This window comes from Cupressus sempervirens, chromosome 10 (assembly GCF_028749045.1).
Source record: "Cupressus sempervirens isolate cs-2001-9-10 chromosome 10, ASM2874904v1, whole genome shotgun sequence".
Lineage (NCBI taxonomy): Eukaryota > Viridiplantae > Streptophyta > Pinopsida > Cupressales > Cupressaceae > Cupressus > Cupressus sempervirens.
In genome coordinates this window covers 67715484-67737575 of record NC_143127.1, presented here as the reverse complement: position 1 = coordinate 67737575, position 22092 = coordinate 67715484, and the positions used below count along the sequence as shown (strand labels likewise).

Genomic DNA, 22092 nt, shown 5'->3' with positions numbered 1-22092 from the left:
ATAGTCAAAATGGTAGCAAAGAACATAAGAATCACTTTTGTTCATAGCAATGTGGCAAGCTGATAAAATGTCTAAAGTACAACCAATATGAAGAAAAATAAGCTATAAGTAGAAATTAAAAATGTTAAAGTATGATCAGATTTATAAAATTGAGAAAACTTGATTTCTATTTCAATGATTTTAATTTTATATATATATTCTGTAACTAAACTGTATTCACTCACTGATAATTTTATCCTGCTATTGTTGATGATATTAAGTCGGTTCTGACTGTATATTATCCTCTGATGATAACAATTGAAGACTGTCAATATTTATGCGTTTGTGTTGTTATTCAACGCAGACCTTCATGCTATATTTATATATGACTGTGGAGTCACATCCACAATGGATCGCAACTCCATCGTGGACGTGACTCCACGATAGACTAAGGATCATTCTAACTAAGATGCCAATTAGACAGTAGAGACCATCGGTAAAATTAAGCAGTCAGTCACTTGGATTCTTATTTGATATATATATATATATATATATATCTCGAGTCTTATTACATTAATTTCTCCAGAATTATAATGTTTATATATACATATAGTCATGTCTCATAGAATTTACCAGACTTCACTATGTAATAACATTAACACAAAAAAGACAATAGACAAGTATTACTTGAAACACATAATTCGTCATTGCGATTCTTCAATTCATCATTGCATAAAATGAAACAAATAACAACTTGCATCAGTCAAAAGAAACCTGTGTGTGATTGCATAATCACTTGTGCACTTGCTTCAATTGGTAGCTTATATGGCACTTGACATGATCGAGATGGACTTACAAGATCAACCCTCCATTTTGTAAGCTTGCCTTAACATTTATAATTTCCCAAAACCAAATTATACATCATGTATTGAGAGGATCCCACTACTTTGAACATTTCATTAAATCTAAAAAACAAATCAAAACTTCAAAAAATTATTGTTCAAGTTGTCTCGACATTAATTGGTATCCAATGACATAATGAGAATTGACTTAGCAGGCATTTTTGAAGGAGCATAAGGTGTTTCAATTTTGAGAATCCCAACATTTTCAGTTTTAAGGATTTTTTATTGGTGATGGCTTATAGATACATGTTGTCCATCAGTTTGTTAGTTTCCTTTTTTATTTCCTAGTTTGTTAGTTCCTAGGTTATCCCTCTTGCTTTTAACTAAGCTTGCTTAGAACTACGCATATGCCACATCTAGCCACTAACCATTCATCCTTTATTTATAAAATTTGCTCTTGTGAAAACTCCTGCTATCATCCAAGCAAGGACCAAACAAGGTTCGAAATGGTTGGCACTAAAAATCCCGCAATAGGGAGGAATGAGAAGTGGACCACCAAATGCCATAACTAGGACCAAAAATAACACCATAAATGTTACACAACTTAAATTCATTGAAACATAAACACTCAAGGTCAGCCAAATTAGAGTAGCAGCACCAAAAACTTTGAAACCATGTCTCTGAAGCCCAAAATCTTATGCCAACTAAAATGAACGAAGCTAAGGATATAATCAACTCATGTCCAAAAGTGCATCATCAAAAACCATTATCCAAAGAAATGCAAAGCACACATTTCACAAATAGAATACTATCAACAATTGTCACACTCCGAAAAGAAAAAAAAATCACTGCACTATTTTCCGAACAAATTTCACCATTAGACTTGCAACATAAAGAATATGCAAAGCAAAGCCCTCATCAACACTACACAAAAAGCATGCTGACATCAATGACAACCATACCACAACAACCATACTGAATCACTACTTGTTCAACTCTCATTCTATTGAATATTGCAATGCAAAGAACTAGACCATCGGATGTGATCCCTCGAACCCTGCAACAAATCTAAGTGTACATGCAATACCTTTACATGCTTCGTGAGGTGGAGATAATTGGGGTAGGCATGTCTACTCAAGCATGCAAAAGCACGTTAATCTAGACCATTGATCCTCATTGGATGGTCCAAATATTTACACAGTTGACGTGTCAACCGGCACCAATGCAGAGCTAAGGCTCATATTGCACAATAGAGTGATAATCCTACCAACTGTTCTCAAGCAACCAATGTAATATCCCCGGAGTCTGTCAGTCATATGGCTGAAGAGAATACACCAGCACCAAAGACTAACAGAGGGGTGTGCGGAGAGATGAGCATATAGAGGGCCTCAAAGTAGAAGTCGTACAACACACCCTTATCTATATGGTATAAATGGCCACACGAAAGAAGTTGCTATGGATTGTACAGGGTGGGAAGAGAAGACATTGTACGATGGTGTCTAAAGAGGTCGTACAAGGTGACAAGAGTATATTCAAGGATGTGTGGCTATTGGCTTGATGAGGTTGGCGTACCATGTGTTCAATCCGTACGGCTAAGTGGAGGGGTGATGGGAAAGAGTGCAGACTTCTACGGTGAGTGTGTTACAATGGGGGATTGTACAATGCAATATCCAGCTGAGGGTGTTTGCCAAACGTATAAGTTTCCTTAAACCAATTAAGTAGATAGAGCCAATGCCAGATAGAGATTTGCCACAATGCACACCATTTTCGCCAAAAATGAAAGAGGTATGAAATTCATTGAAATAGAGATTGCAATTGCAAACAATGATGGGGCTTAGATTTGCCAGATCTGAGCAAACTAATCCAACAAATAGGATAGGGTGGACTAGATCCCACTAAAATCGCACAGGCCAACTAGCGAAGGTTTTGTTAAGAAGTAAAGTCCACACACAATTGAGAAGGGGTGAATTAGCTATGACCAAATATTATTAAAACCAAACTTATAAATCTAATCTCCAACAATTAAAACAATGATGCACAACAACAGGAAACCATACACCAAAACACAATGATTTGTTGACTAGAGAAACACTTGGTTAGAGCAAAAATCTCGTTGGGGATGGAACGTACAAGATAATGTACAAATATATAAGTTCCTTGTTAAAGAATGTGAACCTATTAGGAGTCAAATACACTGCATTTAGTACAACAGTCCCTATTAGAGGACAAATCCCTATTAGGCAACCTTGAACCCTTGTTGGAAGGTTTCAATCTTGTTAGAGGCTGAAAGGAAACAAATACACCCACAATGCTCCAGCAATTGTGAAAAACAATCATTCAAGATAACATATCCAAATCCATGATCTAACTGATCTACAACTTACTTGCCAAAACATTTCCTTTAAAGCTCACCTCAATCATCCAACATCATGATTGCAATGCTCAGATCATCCAACATAATAATTTGCATCCACGTCAACTAATCACATACATAACATATATGATGATACACAACCAAGGAAAACATTTTTCCTTTATACAACTTTACCAATAATTAATTACATCGGCTTGTTAGAGCTTCCCCGATGTCCATTTAATTACACAGGTCCATGCTAAGGTATGCACACCTTCATAAGCATCATAACAATTAATATAATATAGTTCCCACAAGTTACAATAGAGATGTTGCACTTTACAATAATAAAATATCCTCTTCCTCAACATAGTCAATTACCAATAATATATATCACACATTAAACAATAGTGACCCTTCCAAAATAATCCAAATTCATTGCAATCACGAACAAAGGCACACAAACATTAATACCTGCTCGCTACTAAGATATATCAAAAATACTATCAACTATTTATTCTATTATTCCTTGTACTAGTCTATTACTAGTCTTCACCAAATTAATTGTAACTCATTCAGAACAGAACATAAAACCCAGTAAACATAGACATGATGTCTACACTCATTCTACTACACAAATCTAAGCTCACATGCCTAACTATGTTATACCGATAACCATCCTATGATATACAGAATTTGTGTTTATCATGAACATACAAACAAATGTAATCATCAATCACAAAACTAGTCATCAATACAACATAACATAACAGCTACTCATCCAAGTGTCAACAAAGACCTCAATTCCTAAAAATCCCCCCCTTTGGCATTGATGGCAACATATGGTGAAAAAGCATGAATCAATTTACGAATTGTATCTTGTTGACAACTTGATACAATTTTTTGAATATCCTCAACATATACAACCTTCATCTACAGATTCACTCAGATACATCCCTGCATGAATCTTTTCTCCTATTAGCTTTTTCTCTTATCTCCTCCCCCTTGGTGTCTTATCCTTTGGTTTTTCACTAAACTTCTCCCCATTTGACATCAATAGCAAAGATGCCAATATGCCAAATAGCAATAGGTCTTCTAAAACGCTCCCCATTTGTTGATGCTCTTCATCAAAGTACTTGCAGCATAATCAAGCCAATCTACAACCAAACAGATGTCAAGTGCCAACAAACATTGTTATAACAAAATCATTATATAAGAGCTCTAAGATTAGCTCTGCTTAATGCAACTACTCCCCCTAAGGAGCGATACCAGGCATTATGTCCACGTGAACAAATATGCTTTGAATGCACTGGACTGATGCAAATCTACATCAATTACTCTGCACAAAGTGAGGTCATTACCCCAAGCATACCTCTGATATACCCAAAGGTGTCTTCAGCCAATGGTTCAATGAATATATCTGCTACTTGTTCTTTTGTGCTCATATTCTGACCTGATTTCCTTCTTAGTGACTTTCTCTCTCAAGAAACGATACTTAAATGCAATATGCTTAGTCTTAGAATGTAAGACAGGATTCTTAGACATTTAATGTACTTGAATTGTCACAATGCATGATAGTGGGTTCAAAAAATGTAATACCAATATCCTTTAGCATCTGTTTCATCCACATTATTTGATTACGATTATTTGTTGCTACTACATATTCTGCTTCTGTTGTAGACTACGATACAATCTCGCTTCTTGCTCAACCAAGATACTAACCTTCCTCCAAGAAAAAAAAATGCTCATCCACTTGTGCTTTTCCTTCATCTACATTTCCTACCCAATCAACATCAGTGTAGGCATATAATGTAAAATCATTAGATTTGTCCTACCACAAGCCAAATTCCAATGTTCCTTTCAAATATCCGAATATCCTTTTTACTGTTGCAAGATGTGTTTCCTTAGGATTTGCTTGATACCTTGCTACAATTCCAACTGCACTAGCAATATTAGGGCTTGTACGAGTCAAATACTATAAACCACTAATCACTGACCTATATCTTGTTGGCATAGTACTAGGTGAATCATCATTGTTAGTCAATTTGCATCCTCTAATCATAGGTGTTCCAACTGGTTTGTAATTTTCCAAGCCAAATCTTCCTAAAAGCTCTTTAAGATAGAGTTTGAGATATAAAAATACCATCTTTTGTTTGTGTTATCCACAATCCCAAAAAGCACTTCATTTCACCAATCATAGACATCTCAAATTAACTTTTCATTTCCTCAAAAAACTTATTACTTACCTCATCATTCCCTCCAAAATCGATATCATCTACAAATACCTCAATAATCAGTAAACCATCTAAATTGATTCTTAAGTACGACCTATTATATGGATTACCTTTTTTGAAACCCAAACTTAACAAGCGTTTGTCCAACCTCACAGACCAAGCTCTCGGTGCTTGCTTTAATCTATATAGTGTTTTCTTCAATTTGCATACCATGTCTTCTTGTTTTATCAAAGGAAATCTATTATGTTGTTCAATGTAGACTTCTTCTTCAAGTTCTCCATTCAAGAAAGTTGACTTAACATCCATCGGATACAACCAAAAACAATCTTTTTGCTTCCAATCTTGCTACTGGGGCAAAGTTTTCTTAAAAGTCTATATGTTCTTGTTGTGAATAGCCTTTAAATACCAGTCTTGCTTTGTTTCTTACCACTTCTCCTTGCTCATTCATTTTGTTCTTGAATACCCATTTTGTTCTTATAACATTTTCGTTTTTAGGCCTAGGGATAAACTCCCATGTATTGTTCTTTTCAATTTGCTCAAGTTCTTCCTCCAGAATATTAATACAAGATTCATCTTTTCATGCTTCATTAGTACTCTTAGGTTCAATCTATGAAATCAAACAAATTTCATCTCTTTCCTTTCTTCTTGTCAATACTCCTTTGCTTGCATCACCAACAATTTGATCATCAGGGTGATTTCTAGCAACATACTTAGTGTTCTATGTTCTTCTCTAGGTTCCTCAATCTAAACTTGAATTCCATCATCAATCTCAAAGAATAATTCATGTTTTGCATTCTGATTTTGAACAAATCTCTAACTTGTACTTGTCTGAATTGAATCATCTTTTGAATCATACCTAGAAGTTCTTTCTTGTATCTGAAATCTTTCCTCAATTTTGACATTTTCACTTTCAACAACTTTCTTTAGTATTAAGTTATAGCATATATATGCCTTATTCTTAGTTGAATATCCAAGAAATATGACTTCATCACTTCTACGATCTTGGATATAACATTTGCTTCTAAAAATTCTAGAATATTTAACAGTAGTTTTATGACCAAACCAAAGTTCATAAGGTGTCTCACTTGTTCCTTGTCTAATCTAAACTCAGTTCATGGTGTATTGCAATATTAACTGCTTCTCTCCAATGTACATGTGATACCTTACCCTCGAGCAATATTGCTCTTGTTGCCTCACTAATTGTTTTGTTTCTTCTCTCTGCTATGCTATTCTATTATGGTGTCTTAGGTGTTGAAGTTTGTCTATGAATTCCATGATCCTCACAATATGCATTGAATTGATTAGAAGTAAATTCTCCATCTCTGTCAAACCTTAAACATTTTATCCTCATTCATGATTCATTCTCAACTTTTGCCTTAAAGATCTTGAATTTGTCAAATGCTTCAAATTTTCCTCTCAAGAAAGCAACCAACATCATCCTAGTCAAAACATCACGAAAAAGAATAAAGTACCTTTCACCATAGAATGTTATTGTCTTTGTAGGTCATGAACATACAAACATATACAAAATCTGTGTATGTCATGAACATACAAACATATGTTGTCATCAATGACAAAACTAATCACCAATACAACATAACAACTACTCATCCAAGTGCCAACAAAGACCTCAATTCCTCTTAGGTCTTTCACTTCTAAAATGGCAAGCAATAGCAGAATTATATAGAAGTCGTAAATACCAAACTAATCAAGAAACATATTGACAACATCCAACCCAACGAATATATACCTTAATAATATCAGATTTTCACAATCCATTGCTAATGATGATGTTGCTTCTGGATTTGATTGTGTAAGTTTTTTTATCATCAACGTTTTGGATCACGCTCTGTGATCCATCATCAGGATGAGAGAAGGATGTAAAACCTTGTCGGAGGAAAACTCCCAAAGGAGAAACAACATACCAACACATAGCATAGAAAACACCTACCAAAAACATAAAAGAAATGGGCTTGAGATATACTAAAATTGATCGGTCCAACATACAAAGTTCTAATATTTTATTTATTTTAAGATGATAAAATTACAATAAACAACATACATAATGTTAGTCATAAAACATGCAAACTTGCATAGGACGAGCAAGATGTATGATGAGGTCATTGGCATGGTGGCACAAAGATCTGAATTATTCACCTATCTAGACTACTCTGGCATTTAGCAACATGGTAGACTATTATGACCTAACCAAAACAACACATTAGTACATAAAGGGGTTGATCATTCTTAATAACATAAAGCACTTGAAACAATGATAGGGAAGCAAGAACTTCGGTTATCAAGGTTTTGTGAAGGCACAAGCACACTACTGTGATCAAGGAAGCCAAGAACTCTTACAAGAGGGCCTGGCCAACATGACAATGTAAAGGACTAAAAGTCATGAGTAATGTGACCGGGAAGTTGCTTTAAGCAATTAACGTTAAAATAGACTAGGAGCTTAAAGCACACCAAACAAAAACACTAGGGTTTAGGACTTAAGGGCATATAGGATTTTAACAAGGTTAGGTAACTATAAACCCATTAAAAAATCACAAAACAAAAAGCAAAACCAGAATTTAGCACTCTAAACAAGTAGCACGAGGAAGAAACAATGGGATCAAGGAGATGACTTTATTGCCTTACATGAACTGAAAGCCCTTGGAAAATTAGGCTCACAAAGATTTGTAATAATTAGGCAAGATTTTTGTTCCCACATTTGGAGCACCAAAACTTTCAAGCATGCATGGATCTTGAAGACCAACACTTACCTCTCCTTATCAACATGTATGAGGAAGAGGCCATCAAATTTAGACCACCATCTAGAAGATGTAGTCACTGAGTGGTAATATAGAGCCATGGTTACACAAGGTCACAAACTCAATAGTACCTTTGAGGATTTCAGCATTGATTAGATTTGAAAGAATAGATAACGATCCATTTTCGAGAGCAATCCCAACTCAAGCAATATATGTAACAAAGTTTCAATCAATAGAGATGATGATTCTTGATAATTTAGAGAAGAGGATCATTGTTCTATTTGTGGAAGATTTATCAAAACCTTTAAATGGTCTAGTAGAGGATTTCGACACCTCATCTCTCCAAGATGTGGAATTTTCAATATCACAAAAAAAATTTCCCAGCCACCTTTCTTTGATCCACACAAGAAGCCTTTTCCAAAAGATGGACAAATTTCAATCCCCTACTGCAAAAGGAGGATATGAAGAATGAGCTCTGAAGAAAAAACATGTGCTTCAACTGTCATGCGCCAAAGCAATCAAATCACCATTGTTTCTTTTCCAAACGATAGATAATGTTAATGTTTCATCCCAAAAATGAAGAATAAATAGCAAAAACAAATAATGAACACTAAGAGCATTTTATCCCTGAAAAACCCTCCAACTTGAGGGACAAAAACCCAACCACACCAAGAATAATCTCTTCATTGAATGAAATGGAAGTATAAGTACAATTTGAATCAATCAAAGATCTTAATCTGAAATCAAACCCTTAATCCTTAAAATACAAATCATCCTTTGTGCAATAATATAAGACATCAGGAAAAGGTTTGTCTTAATTGTCGTAACATACAAGAACCAATCAACTCCACAAGGAGACTCTTCAACTATTCACACGGAAAACTATCCATCTTCCTTTAAACAAAATACTTTTCATGATTCCAAATCCAATGTCTCTTCATATATCCTGGTGAGGAACTCTTCATATAACTCCCGATGCTATATCATCAACAATCCCTCTTAGCTAGGGAATTATCTTTTCTCGATATCTGAGTTATGTGGTGATATCCACCATGGCTACTTCCAGAGGGTGGGTCCATCATGGCTACTCCCTTAAATGGAAATGCTAAGGAACACAAGTGATCATCACAAAATCAATCAATGTGATGTCGCCATCTCATTATAGCGTTCACCATGGCTATCTCAGAGGGTGAATAAACACAAGTTATGAAGTCTGTCACATGACATCCACCATGGCTCCTTCCCGAGGGTAGATACACCATAGCTACTCCCAGAGGGTGGAACAAAGGTTTTCACCTCAAACTTTTCACATAGAGAAGAATGCATTAACAAGGGCTTACACCTCAAACTTCTTTCGCAGAGAAGAATGTATTAACAAGGGCTTGCACCTCAAACTTCTCTCGCAGAGAAGAATGCATTAACAAGGACTAGAAAATCAAGCTTCTCTCATAGAGAAGAAAGCATTAACAAGGCTTCCACCTCAAATTTCTTCGTCTTAGAGAAAAGTGCATTACAGGTATCGTTGATGCTGAAACTCCCTTTCAGCAAGGGCAACACTCTCACAGCTTAATTATCCCAATAAATTATAGATCACTTCAACATTTAACTAAACAAGGATCTTTTGCAGTCACACTACTACATGCTTATTGATCCTCTGCAAAGGACTTGGTACTCTACATCTTCCACTTAAACTCCCTTTGGATCTGATTTCTGCAGCTGAATAGCCTCCCTCTAAATGCCATTTCTTCCTCTTCAAAGAAACCAATTGCAATGACAATCTATATAGTTCTTCCATTTTAATAAAATTATGTGCCACCAATTCAATCTCATAGCTGCAAGAAGCGTCCCCATGCTCATTTATATAGCTTGCATGACTTTGGATGTAGACTCTCATCATCGTGTTGCTTCTCAATTCATCCTAAAAGCATTTTTAGAGAGATTAGTAGTAGTTCATAGAAACAAAAACTACCCTGAAGAAGCATACATAATTCACTATTCCAGATAAATTCATTATCATTGTTCAAAGATACAAACATAATATACTTATCTCTTTATTGTATAGTCTTCCTTACAGTTCACTAATTATTCTTCTTGATCTTTGCAGCCGAATCTTCAAATATAACCCGAATACAAACAACAAACAGTCTCTACACCATTTACATGTGGCCCAATACCATAATACTTACACAACAATGCCTAAAACAAGCAGTCCAAGGTCATTGCCTTTTCCTCAGTCAGTCTGCCAATATCTCAAGTACAAACATAGTCGATGGAACATTAACCGAATTTGGTGGCTATAAAAAATTTTAAAAAAAATTTAAAAACAAGACTTTGAGAAATGCTAGCAGAGCGTGGACATAAAATAGCTATCCTCAAATGGATGTCACAATGCAAACTGATTCCTCAAGCGATCTAAAATAATATTGCAGGTTTTCAAAATACCAAAGCTGCCACCGAAGCAGGCAATTGGCAGCTTGGTATCTTCCATAGAGATTAGATTTATGAAATCAGATGGATCTCACTTATGTACAAATGATGACTCAGTGTCTCCCCATTTCACAATTTGAGATCATAATACGGACTATGACTGGGAACACAAAACAACCTTTGGATCGACAGTCATACATGTGCAATTACATCACTTCATGCAGACCATCATCAAGCACATCAGAACAAATTCAGATCAAATCACCATTGTCTTCTACTTCTAGGCGATCACTGTACCCAATTCAAATTGGAATCAAAATAGACTCCTTAATGAACCCCCGAGAATGTACTAACAGCAAACACTTCCAAAACACAATGTTTTGCAAATGCCAAATACAAATGCAAAGGAAACACACATAGACTCCTAAAATAAATCTTTGAAACCTTCAAGAGCAAAAGATAGAATTGATGACGAACCCTTCGACTTAAAATCAAATCCTACCTGGAATTTCAAAATAGATAATAAACCCTCATTTGTGGTTATCTAACCTACTCTGATATCATTTTAATGTTTCATCCCAAAAGTGAATAATAAACAGCAGAAACAAATGATGAACACTAATACACAAAAATTTATCTGAGAACAACCCAGCCACACCAAGAATAATCTCTTTATTGAATAAAATGGAAGTCTGAGTACCAATCTAAAACCAATGAAAAATCCCATTCTGAGATCAAACCCTTAATCCTTAAAAGTACAGATCATCTTCTCTGCAATAATATAAGACATCAGTAAAAGATTTATCTTGGTTGTCATAGCATACAAAAATCAATCATCTCCACATAGGCGACTCTTCATGTGTCCACACAGGAGACTCTTCATCTGTCCACACAAAAAACTAACCCATATTCCTTTTAACAGAAGACTTTTCATGACTCCAAATGTGACTCTCTTCAAATCCCATTCAGATGTCTCTTCATCTATCCCGACAAGAGTCTCTTCATATAACTACTGATGCTATATCATCAACAAACAACTATTCACCTCCTTGGTGTCAAAGAAAGATACTAAGAATGACCTCCAAAGAAAGAAATTGTGCTTCAACTGTCATGAACCATGCAATTCGAGTCACTCTTGTATCAATAAGGGGCAAATTCATTTACATTGAAGTGATTTCAACAAAGACTCTAAAGTTGAAGAAACTATAACAAAGACTCCAAAGTTGAAGAAACTACATTGAAAATAGAGAAGATTCAAAGCCCAAGCTTGGAAAATAAAACGAGTAAACAACAGCACTCTTGAAACACTTTAAGGAACCCCCAAATACTATATACTCAGAGTTTGAAGTCGTATTGAGACAACAGAACACTATGCTTATAGATAATTGAGCCATATATTACTTCATAAGAGAATAATTGGTGGCCAAGAAAGGCCTTAAGACTACGGGTTTACGAGGATTCAATATCAATTACATATGGCTATACTATCTCTTGCACAAAGAAAGAAGGGCATCACCACCATGAGAGGGGAAAAGTAGCGTGATGATTTCTATGTGGTGAACCTTTGGGAGAGATACATTTTGCATAGCAACATGATAGAGGCTTCCAAAATATCATAGAGTTAGAGACATATGATATAATTTGGAGAAGCATGGCAACATACTCAATGACATACCTCTAGGACTACCACATGATAGAGGCTTCCAACATATCATAGAAATAGAGAAAAGAGCCAAGCCTGTCATCCCAATACCTTATAGACATCCTTGGATGCCTAAAGAAGAAATATAAAAGGCAACAAAGTTATTGGTGGTAGGACAAATCAATTCAAGTTCTAGATACTCTTAGTCCAAAAGAGAAATGGAATTTTGAGGAAGCATATGTTACATAGCATTAAACAAAAAGACTATCTAGAACAATTACATCATTCCTTGGATTGATGAACTCTATAAATTACATATTAATAGGAAGGCTTTATTTTAATTAATTTGATTAATTTATTTCACCAACATTTGTAGACGTTACAATCCTTTCCCAAAGATTTCCCTCAAGCAATCCACCCCTGCATGTTATCTCTATTTTAACTGGGTTAAATTCAGCTGCTTCTACTCACTATCCTGACCTGCTTCTAGTGTAATATCTGTGTGACCCTGCCACTCTAGGGTGCATAGAATCAATTCAAACAGACCTAATATTAGTTCACTTTCACAAATCAATCAAAAGTACCATTCCACCCTAAGTATCCACCAAATTGACATTCAACGCAAATCGACTAACCTGGACTGCCTCAGAAATAACATGCAATGATAAACTTCTTCATATACTGCATCTGAACTAACATGCAAGAGCAGCTAACTCGCATACAATCATTTAACTTGACAAGCAACTGAAAATCTTGGCATTCAACTGAAATATTTGACATGTAACTGAAAAATCTGAGATGCAACTGAAAAGGTTAACAAGCAAAAAAAACTGTCACATGCTGGCAAGTGTTGATTTTCATAGAGGATAGCTGCAAAAGTACTAAGCACAGCCGGTGAAGTAAGTGTGTTCCAAATGCAACATCCTCTTAGATTTATTTATAGAGAATAGGCCATGAATAGACATGTCCCTTCACAGGACATGTCTATTCATTAATCAGATGATTAATATAATAACAAATTTTATTTTATATATATAATTTTATTTTTTTTCTCATATAATTACCTTATATCTCAAATATAAATAACACATATATAATAGGTTTATCCGGTTGAAGCTATCAAACATCAACACTCCCTCTTTGCTTAGAAGGATATGTTAGAAATTTGTTTAGCGCTTCCCTCAGGATTTGTGACAAGGGCTTAACCGCCTCATGTGTATTATAAGTTGAGTGGTTGTATCGAGCATTGATAGATCGGTCTTTTGGTGCAACGGCAACCTCACTCTAACAAGTGGTATCAGAGCTTGGTCATGGGTTTGAATCCTCAAACCCTCAAGTAACGCTGAGGGAGAGATTGTTAGAAATTTGTTCAGCACTTTCCTTGAGATTCGTGACAAGGGCTTAACCGCCTCCTATGTATTATAAGTTGAGTGGTTGTATCAGGCATTGATAGATTGGTCTTTTGGTGCAACGGCAACCCCACTCTAATAGGATAACCATATAAGAATAAATATTACTTCAATGTAATATTACAAATAACAAATTTAAGGATATCTCAGAGGATTTCCACCATTTGATATCGCATCCGATATCATGAGTATTGGTCTTCCAGAATATCAACGATATTCATCAAGTACTCAAAAAATGAGCTTTGATATCACATTTGATATCAAGAGTATTGGCCTCCCAGTATATCAATGATATTCACCAAGTACTCAAAATAAGGTTTGATACCACATCTAATATCAAAAGTATTGGCCTCCCAAAATACCAATGATATTCACCAAGTACTCATAATAAGGTTTGATATCACATCTAATATCAAGAGTATTGGCCTCCCAAAATTACAATGATATTCACGAAGTACTCAAAATAAAGTTTGATATCACATTTGATATCTAGAGTATTGGCCTCCCAAAATATCAATGATATTCACCAAATACTCTGAGTAATGGCCTTCCAAAATGTTAAGATGCAAGACATTCACCCTGTACTCAATTTGTTTGATCTCATAATACAAGTTATTGTGAGATCGTCACCTTACAATAACTTCTGCAAGTACAAGTGACATCATTTGGAAGTCATCACTTTCTCATGGTGTACATAAGGGGTAGGCCCATTAGAATCATCATCACATATATGGACTTTCGAACTCCCTCTGAATATCAATCATCTAAGCTCCTCATCCAATGATACTTCTGATGGAGCGTCAGATTCCCTCTAAATTTGATATCAGTCTTCCTTTTTCTGCAATAACAATCTCGAAGGAAAGATCAAGGCAAATAGTACTTATAATACAAATAAGAATATTAGTAGTTTTAACTAATACCGCATACTAACAACATAAATATATTTCTCATTAATATTATCACGATTCACATTATAATTCTCAATTGTATAAATTCATATATTTATATTTTATATAGAATAATCTACAATCATGAGAAAGTGATTTTACATTTATAAAATGAAAATTCATAATGTTGTAAGTATATATAAAATATAATTCCCTCATGTCATATATGCAAGAAAATATTATTACCCCCCAAGATACACACATATATCCTTTTCATAAATTAAAAATAATAATAATAATTTGAAATAATTTGCATTCCTCCCTTTACCTTGTATGAAAGTCATATAAAACATGGTCTTTATGTTTAGACCACATCCCTTAGAAGATGGTTGTTTTGCAGGAATGACTTTTTCCTCCTTTTTTGCACGTTCTTAATGTCGCTAAATGATTGGAGGTGGTGTAATTACAACTCTTTGTTTAATCATAAGGGGACTACTCAAGAACTATATATTTCCCCATACTTCCCTTTTGAGGCCTATATTTTATAGAACATCCACTTTTAGTATGAATCTACTCAAGGTATATGATGGGACCTTCACTACCCATTCACTCGACATCATGGTTTGTATTTATGATCAATCACATTCACTTCCATGTGTTCAATCAACATCGTACTTTGTTCTTTGTTTCCTTAATAGTATAGAAATTTTATACAAGGCTACATGTTATGGACAAAACCATGCCCGATGCACTTCTAATGGCATAACCAAATAAACTTGTGTTTACTACCATTATACAGAAGACATGGGTTGGTGGCGTGTGCAATAATATGATTGGACAATTTTCTAGCATTGTCCCTTGATGTCACTGCTTTTTCCTTATGCCCTTTAGTCATAGTGAAAGGGCCCCTCTTTTCCCTTTGACAAATTTGGCATTATTACCAGCTCCGTACTGACATTTGTGGATGAGGTTCTTGTTTTAATATTCTATATCTGGTGACGTTCTTTGGTCGAAACAAAACACCAATTCATACATCTTTATCTCCAGTGACTTGATTTACATGAACACAATCATTGGGCCAATAATCTTGAGCTACAAGGTTTAGACAAAGAACTAAAAATTTCCCACTTGATGATTGGTATAGGAAAGCCTCTCAATATTTCATTAAGGCCAAACACGGCACTTTGAAGTAACGGCATCAAGGATCATGAGTTTTAATATTCATGACAACCACTAATGATAAAATGATCCTCTTCATAAATTTCTATCATGATGTAACATCCCCTTTTTCCAAGTCCTAGCATAACATCCAAATACAAATACTACTTCACATTCATGAGAAGGCAATCATAACAGTTATGTTCGTGTGAAAGAGATTAACGATTACAATCAGTTTAACTAAATTATCATATCTAACAACTGAAGGCATCATCAATAAATCTAAATAGAGGATTTAAGTTTTCCATACCCTATATAAGCCCGTTTGTTTGTTGGAATTAACCTGGAATAAGGAAACGGGAATAGGAAAATTGGAATAAATCTATTCCAATTTTGGTCCAATGCAAGAATAAATCTAATTTCTAAAAAAACCTGGAATTCGATTTATTCTCATTTTGGGCCAAAATTGGAATAGATTTATTCCAATTTTCCTATTCCCGTTTCCTTATTCCAGGTTAATTCCAGCAAACAAACGAGCCCTAAATTCCGAAAATGGAATCCACCTAGAGCAGCATCTGAAAAACCCAAGTTAGTTTACATATACCATTTAGGGCACAAATAGTTATACCACTGTATTGTAATGACCAACACCATTTGGGGCATCAAATACCACTATATTGACCCTTTCCTTTCTTATTGCTAACTATGGCAAATAACATATAGTTAAAAGATATGTTCATATTCATTATTCACATAAACGAAGGACAATTAAAACAACCATCAAGTAAGCCTATCTCATGCATACAGATACATTTCTTGTTCAATTGGAAAATCAACTGATTTAACTAACTTTTGAATACATTTAGGGCCCGTTTGGTTGCAAGCGTAGGAATTGAGAATTAGAATAGAAAATTTGAATGAGAATGGAAAATGAAGAATAGGAATGGAAAAATGCAATCCAATCTTGTTTATCCCTTGTTTGGTTATGCAAGCTTAAATTGGAATAGGGTTAACTTGCAATCAGCGCCGTTTGAAAATATTTTTGAAGATGCAATTGGCGTCATTGGAAAATCGCTGAAATATTTGAAAATATTGAAAACAAAGTTCCCGCGCTCACCCCAGGTCAAAGCGGATTTGAAAATTTAATCAAACTTGAGAAAGCGAAAATGAATGCAAGAATAGCAATTCCAATTACAGGTATTTTTTGGAATGGACAAAAGCTCATTTTGGGGCTAAAATGAGAATACGTATTCCTATTCCCTATTCCTATTCCACGCACCAAACAAAGAATACAAATCATATTCTAATTTCCTATTCCTATTCCGGTTGTATTCCAGCAACCAAACGGGCCCTTAAGAGGAACTGATTTCTAGAATTGATGGGAATAACTGATTAAACAATAATAATCATCTAACATTTCTTCAACTTGAGATTTCAAATATCATAATAGTAAATACCCGTTACCAAAAGATATTGATTGTAAATCATATCTCTATCTTGTGCAAGCCTTGGCATCTGATGGAGAGGAGAAGCATTGTCAGGGGCTTGACCACCCAACCACGGAACCTTAAATATCCCCACACAATCTCAACCGAGAAAGGCCCTCCCTACCCGAAAATAGACATGGGACATCCTACCCAACCACAGAGCATCCTGGCATTAGAGTATCAACCCACCACTCGACTAGACAACAAGATCTAAACATTGGACTACCATGAGCTGACTCAGTTATTTGATGTTGTTATATTTATACATTTGTTGCTGATTTTGTCTTGTTTTTGCCATTGCAGGGATGTTCTCTCCTCCCACCCTTTATCTCAACCATTTTGGCCCTTATGGGTGCTTCCTAGGAGATCCCTCGACAAGAATTCAGTTCTGATATAAAATTGCATTTCTAAATGCATGTTATTGCACAAAGATTTTATCATGGCTTCAATAATCGCTGCAATATGAGGAACAAAACAATGCAATGCACTTGTGAATCCTGAAGCGAATTCACAAACGAGGTTGGGCTGACCTATGTTTCCATCCAAATCACCAAACCATCTAGGGTTTCCTAACTAGAGTTTGGTAGTTGTCATTGTGAATATACCCACAAATACTCACTACAATGCAAGGAAAAGGACAATGTAATGCACCCATGAATCCTGAAGCGAATCCACCAAGGAGGCTGGGCTGACCCGGGTTTCCATCCAAATCACCAAACCATCTAGGGTTACCAACCTAGAGTTTCCAAATAAAAATAACAATCTCCAAAATGCCTTCACAATTCCCTTTTTTCTCCTTTTATAATAGCATTTTCCATAATTTGAGAGAAATACTTTATTTCATTTCTCTCCAATAGGCAACTTTATGTTGTAATTTAAAGTTGTCATTATAATAAAGTCACTTAATTAACTTAAGTGACTTTTAATAATTCTTATTTTATTGAAGTCACTTTTAATTAAATTAACTGAAATAAAGCTATCCTTGTAATATTTAATTTATTTAGACAAATATTAAAATTATTCATTTAATTAGCTTATTTCATCGACATTTGGGGACATTACATTATCCTCATTACATTAAAATGATTCATGCAATAAATTTAATGTTTGAATGATCCTCGAAAGACATTTTATACCCCACATGCCAAAAGTTATAAACTTTTCAAACAGATCGTGGGCCTTTGTAAGAGATCGGCCTTCTTGAGAAGGCATCAAAAATAAATTATAAGTTGTTTAAATTCCTTCTCAAAAAGAGTGCTGCATTAGAATATCCTAAAGCAGGTTAGCCATAAGGTAGGTTGCATAGATTTGGTTTTATCCTTATGTCTATATATCTGCTCCTCAATTGCCTTTAACATTTATTTGCCATATTTGTAAGAATTTGCCTTAGGGCAAAATCACTCGAGACCAAGAAGCTCAACAACTAGCACAAAATAGACCAATAGAGTATGAACAGAATAACAATATGAAATTCAATTGATGTACAAGTGCACTAGGAGTGCCTGAATATAAAGGCCTCTAGAATGCTTCTAGAATGTCTAGGACTTAGCAATATGATAAGCCTCACAACTAAGCACATGTCCACCAAGCATGGATTATCCTCCATTAAGCACAGGAGTTAGTGCAATGATGAGAGGATAAGCCTACAAAGTTGTGTCACGTAAAATTATGTTGTAGACACCACGTGCTTAATTAAGAGTGTGAACAATTGTGTTGTCAACATAACAACTCAATTGATTATGCAAACTCCAGTGTTGTAGAGACCATGTGTTAAAATAGAGTTGCTAACTCTTGTGTTGTCAACATGACAACTCATATGAGTACGCAGACTCCTAGGTGTCTAACCTAATAAATAATAAAATATGCATTTATCCTAAGTAAACTTAAGTAAAGTGTAAATAATAATTATTTACACTAACAATATCATCATATTTCAAGGCACCTCAAATATCTAAATTATTCTTCTAAGAAAACTTCAAATTCCACAAATCACAAAGGACAATTGTAAGTGATACGATGTCAAATTTCTCGATCTTTTCTAGCAAGAATTTCTCCAATGAATTGGCACTACACTCACCTTGAGCACAAGCTATCATCCTCAAACAACTGATCAAACAAAAATAGTTTAATGACCCTTCTTGGGATTCACCCTTTATTCGCTTCTAATCCCCAACTTATGGTAATGGATCTTATTTATATTGCATATATATTATGGATTTATGATGAGAACTATAATCCTATTTTATTACAGAACATATACAAAATTTATCTCCCCAAACTATACAAGTTCTTTGAATAAGGAAGGTAATTACTTCATATATGAAAAACCAAACATATTTAATATTATTTTCTCCCAATAATATTAAGGTTAGGACTTAATTCACTAAACTAATTACTTGCCTTTAATAAATCACTTAGATTTTTCTCTTTGTATTGATGTCTTTATCTTTGTACGGACTTTGTTCTAATCATCCCCGTATTCTCCTTAACCCCTATCAAACTATTTCATTCTCCTCTTAACCCTAGTCGCCTTCCTTAATTATTATCTTATATATTTGTTGCCCCTTACTATTTATCTCATATAATTATTATTTCTTCCATTATACGCTCTCCTTATTGGCTACTATAAGTCCTCCCACCTTTATCGATCTTTATTACCTTTAACCTTCATTGGCTGCAAAAAAATTGTTAGATTCCCTTTTATCTTTATTCCCTCCCACTCATGTATTTATCACTTACCCTTCTATATTCCTTATTCATGTTTTACCCTCCTTAAATTCCTCTGATTCCCTTTTACCAATTAAGTTTGCGGTTCATTATTTGTTTCAGCCCTTATACATTTTTAAAGGCTTCCTTTTTCATTCCATATTCTTATTATTTTTTGTGTTTTAATATTTCCCTCGCCCTATGCCGTTCTTGGGCTTTATTATGTCATATATGCACCTTGTCCAAATGTTTCATTATGCGGTTGCATCACTTGAATAAGTGGGGTGGGTCGATTTAACCAATCCCAAGATGCCTTTATTATTTACTAATCATCCCCTTAGATTATTAAATGTGATTGGTGTGAACTTAATAAATAAACATTATCATTATATGTAAATGGATAAAATGTTAACATTATTATTATATGTAAACAGATAATAGTACATTATAATTGTATAGATTATTAATAACTGGATCAAATAATAAAATATTAGATGATGTTAATATATTAAATGAATTGTTCATATATTTGTCAATGATATTATTGTGACCACTCAATATCAACTCCTTTCTCCAACTATCAAGGATGACTTGTAATGGTTCCATAGGAATTTTGTAATCAAGGTGTTGCAATCATGATGATTGTTCGCCTATGCCATTTATATTCAATGTCCCTTATTTAGCTATATACATTTATTCATAATAGTATTAATAATTATCTCACACAAATATACATACATATAGCTAAATATAAGAAAATAATCCTTGACTATATAATCATACATAATAATATATCTAATATATCACATTATATTTTTATTATACTTAATATTTAATGTTTTTAATCATTATAATCATTGGGTCTCATTCTAGAAAGGGTGATGACAATAAACAAGCGAGCAAAAGAATATTTGAACATTTATGTTTGGATGAAATTCTTCTACTTGGAAGAATACTATTACAATACCGCATAACACGTCCATTGGTATGTCTCCTTTTAAAGCTTTATATAATTATGAAACATTGACTTTTGTCGATTTGGTTAATTATTGATAGCAAGGTGCCCAAGGCTAAGAACTTGGTTCGAGCAAAACAAAAATTGTTAAAGGTACTCAAAAATCAAGTTTAAAACCAACATAAATTACAAATCAATTAGCACAAGACTAAGAGGTCATTGAGGTGGGAGACTTGATCTCATCTTCCTCAAATTGTAGCTAGATACGTAATCATCCCTCAAAAGAAGTTGAGTTGAAAAGCTCAAACCATGCTTCTATAGTCAAGATCGTAGGAAATGTAAAGTTTCCTATGAGCTAGAATTGCTAAAGAAAGCAAAATCTATAATGTTTTCCATTTTTCATGTCTGAAACAAGTGATTGGGCAGCACATTACACTTTTTGTACTATTGCAATTTTTGGATGCAAAATCTATCATGTTTTCCATGTTTAGTGTTTGAAACTGGTGCTGGGCAGCACATTACACTTTTTTTAGTCTTGCAACATTTAGATGATGAGGGGGAATTGATTACCTAGAACCAAAAGCCATCAGCAAACAAAGGAGATGAGATTGAAAAGTAGAAGAGTCACCACCTACCTGGTAAGGGGGAAGAGTCTCCCCATAGAGCACATCGCTTTGGAGGGAGTTAAAATCCTTGGAGAGACAAATTTGCATTGCTCAAGGGAAATCAATTTTAGGAAGGGTGGTCTATCATTTCTCTTTTTTCAAATTTAATTAAGGACTAACTGAAAGTCCATTCCTCTATTCCCATAGGCAAAGGGTAATAAAATTAAGGAAATAATATTGTAATAATGTTTTCAATTTGTCCAGTTGAAATGTTTATAATTTACAATTATCTGAATTTCACTTTATAATGTTTATAATTTTAAATTATTTGGAAGTTCACTAAAAATAAATATGTTATCTAAATGGAGCACGTGTAACACTAGGGAATAACAAGGCCTGACTTTGAATTATCGGGAGATGTGAAACATCTAAAAGCAAATGAACACCCAATTCATATTAGCAAACACACCTTATTCCCTTTGTATGATGTACCGTGGCCCATTACACCGTAGACCTTATTCCCTTGCCTTTGTTTGATGTAGCGTGGCCCATTCCACCACAGGCCTTATTCCCTTGCCTTTGTATGATGTAGCTCATGCCCATTCCGCTACAAGATTTATTCCCTTGCCTTTGTATGATGTAGCTCATGTCC

At 34.5% G+C, this 22092-nt stretch overlaps 1 protein-coding gene across 1 annotated transcript in view; it reads right to left on the bottom strand.

Moving 5' to 3' along the window:
* The window catches only part of LOC149532608 (RNA-binding (RRM/RBD/RNP motifs) family protein), a 59626-nt gene that overhangs the window by 24997 nt on the left and 12537 nt on the right, over positions 1-22092 (bottom strand). The window lies entirely within an intron of this gene.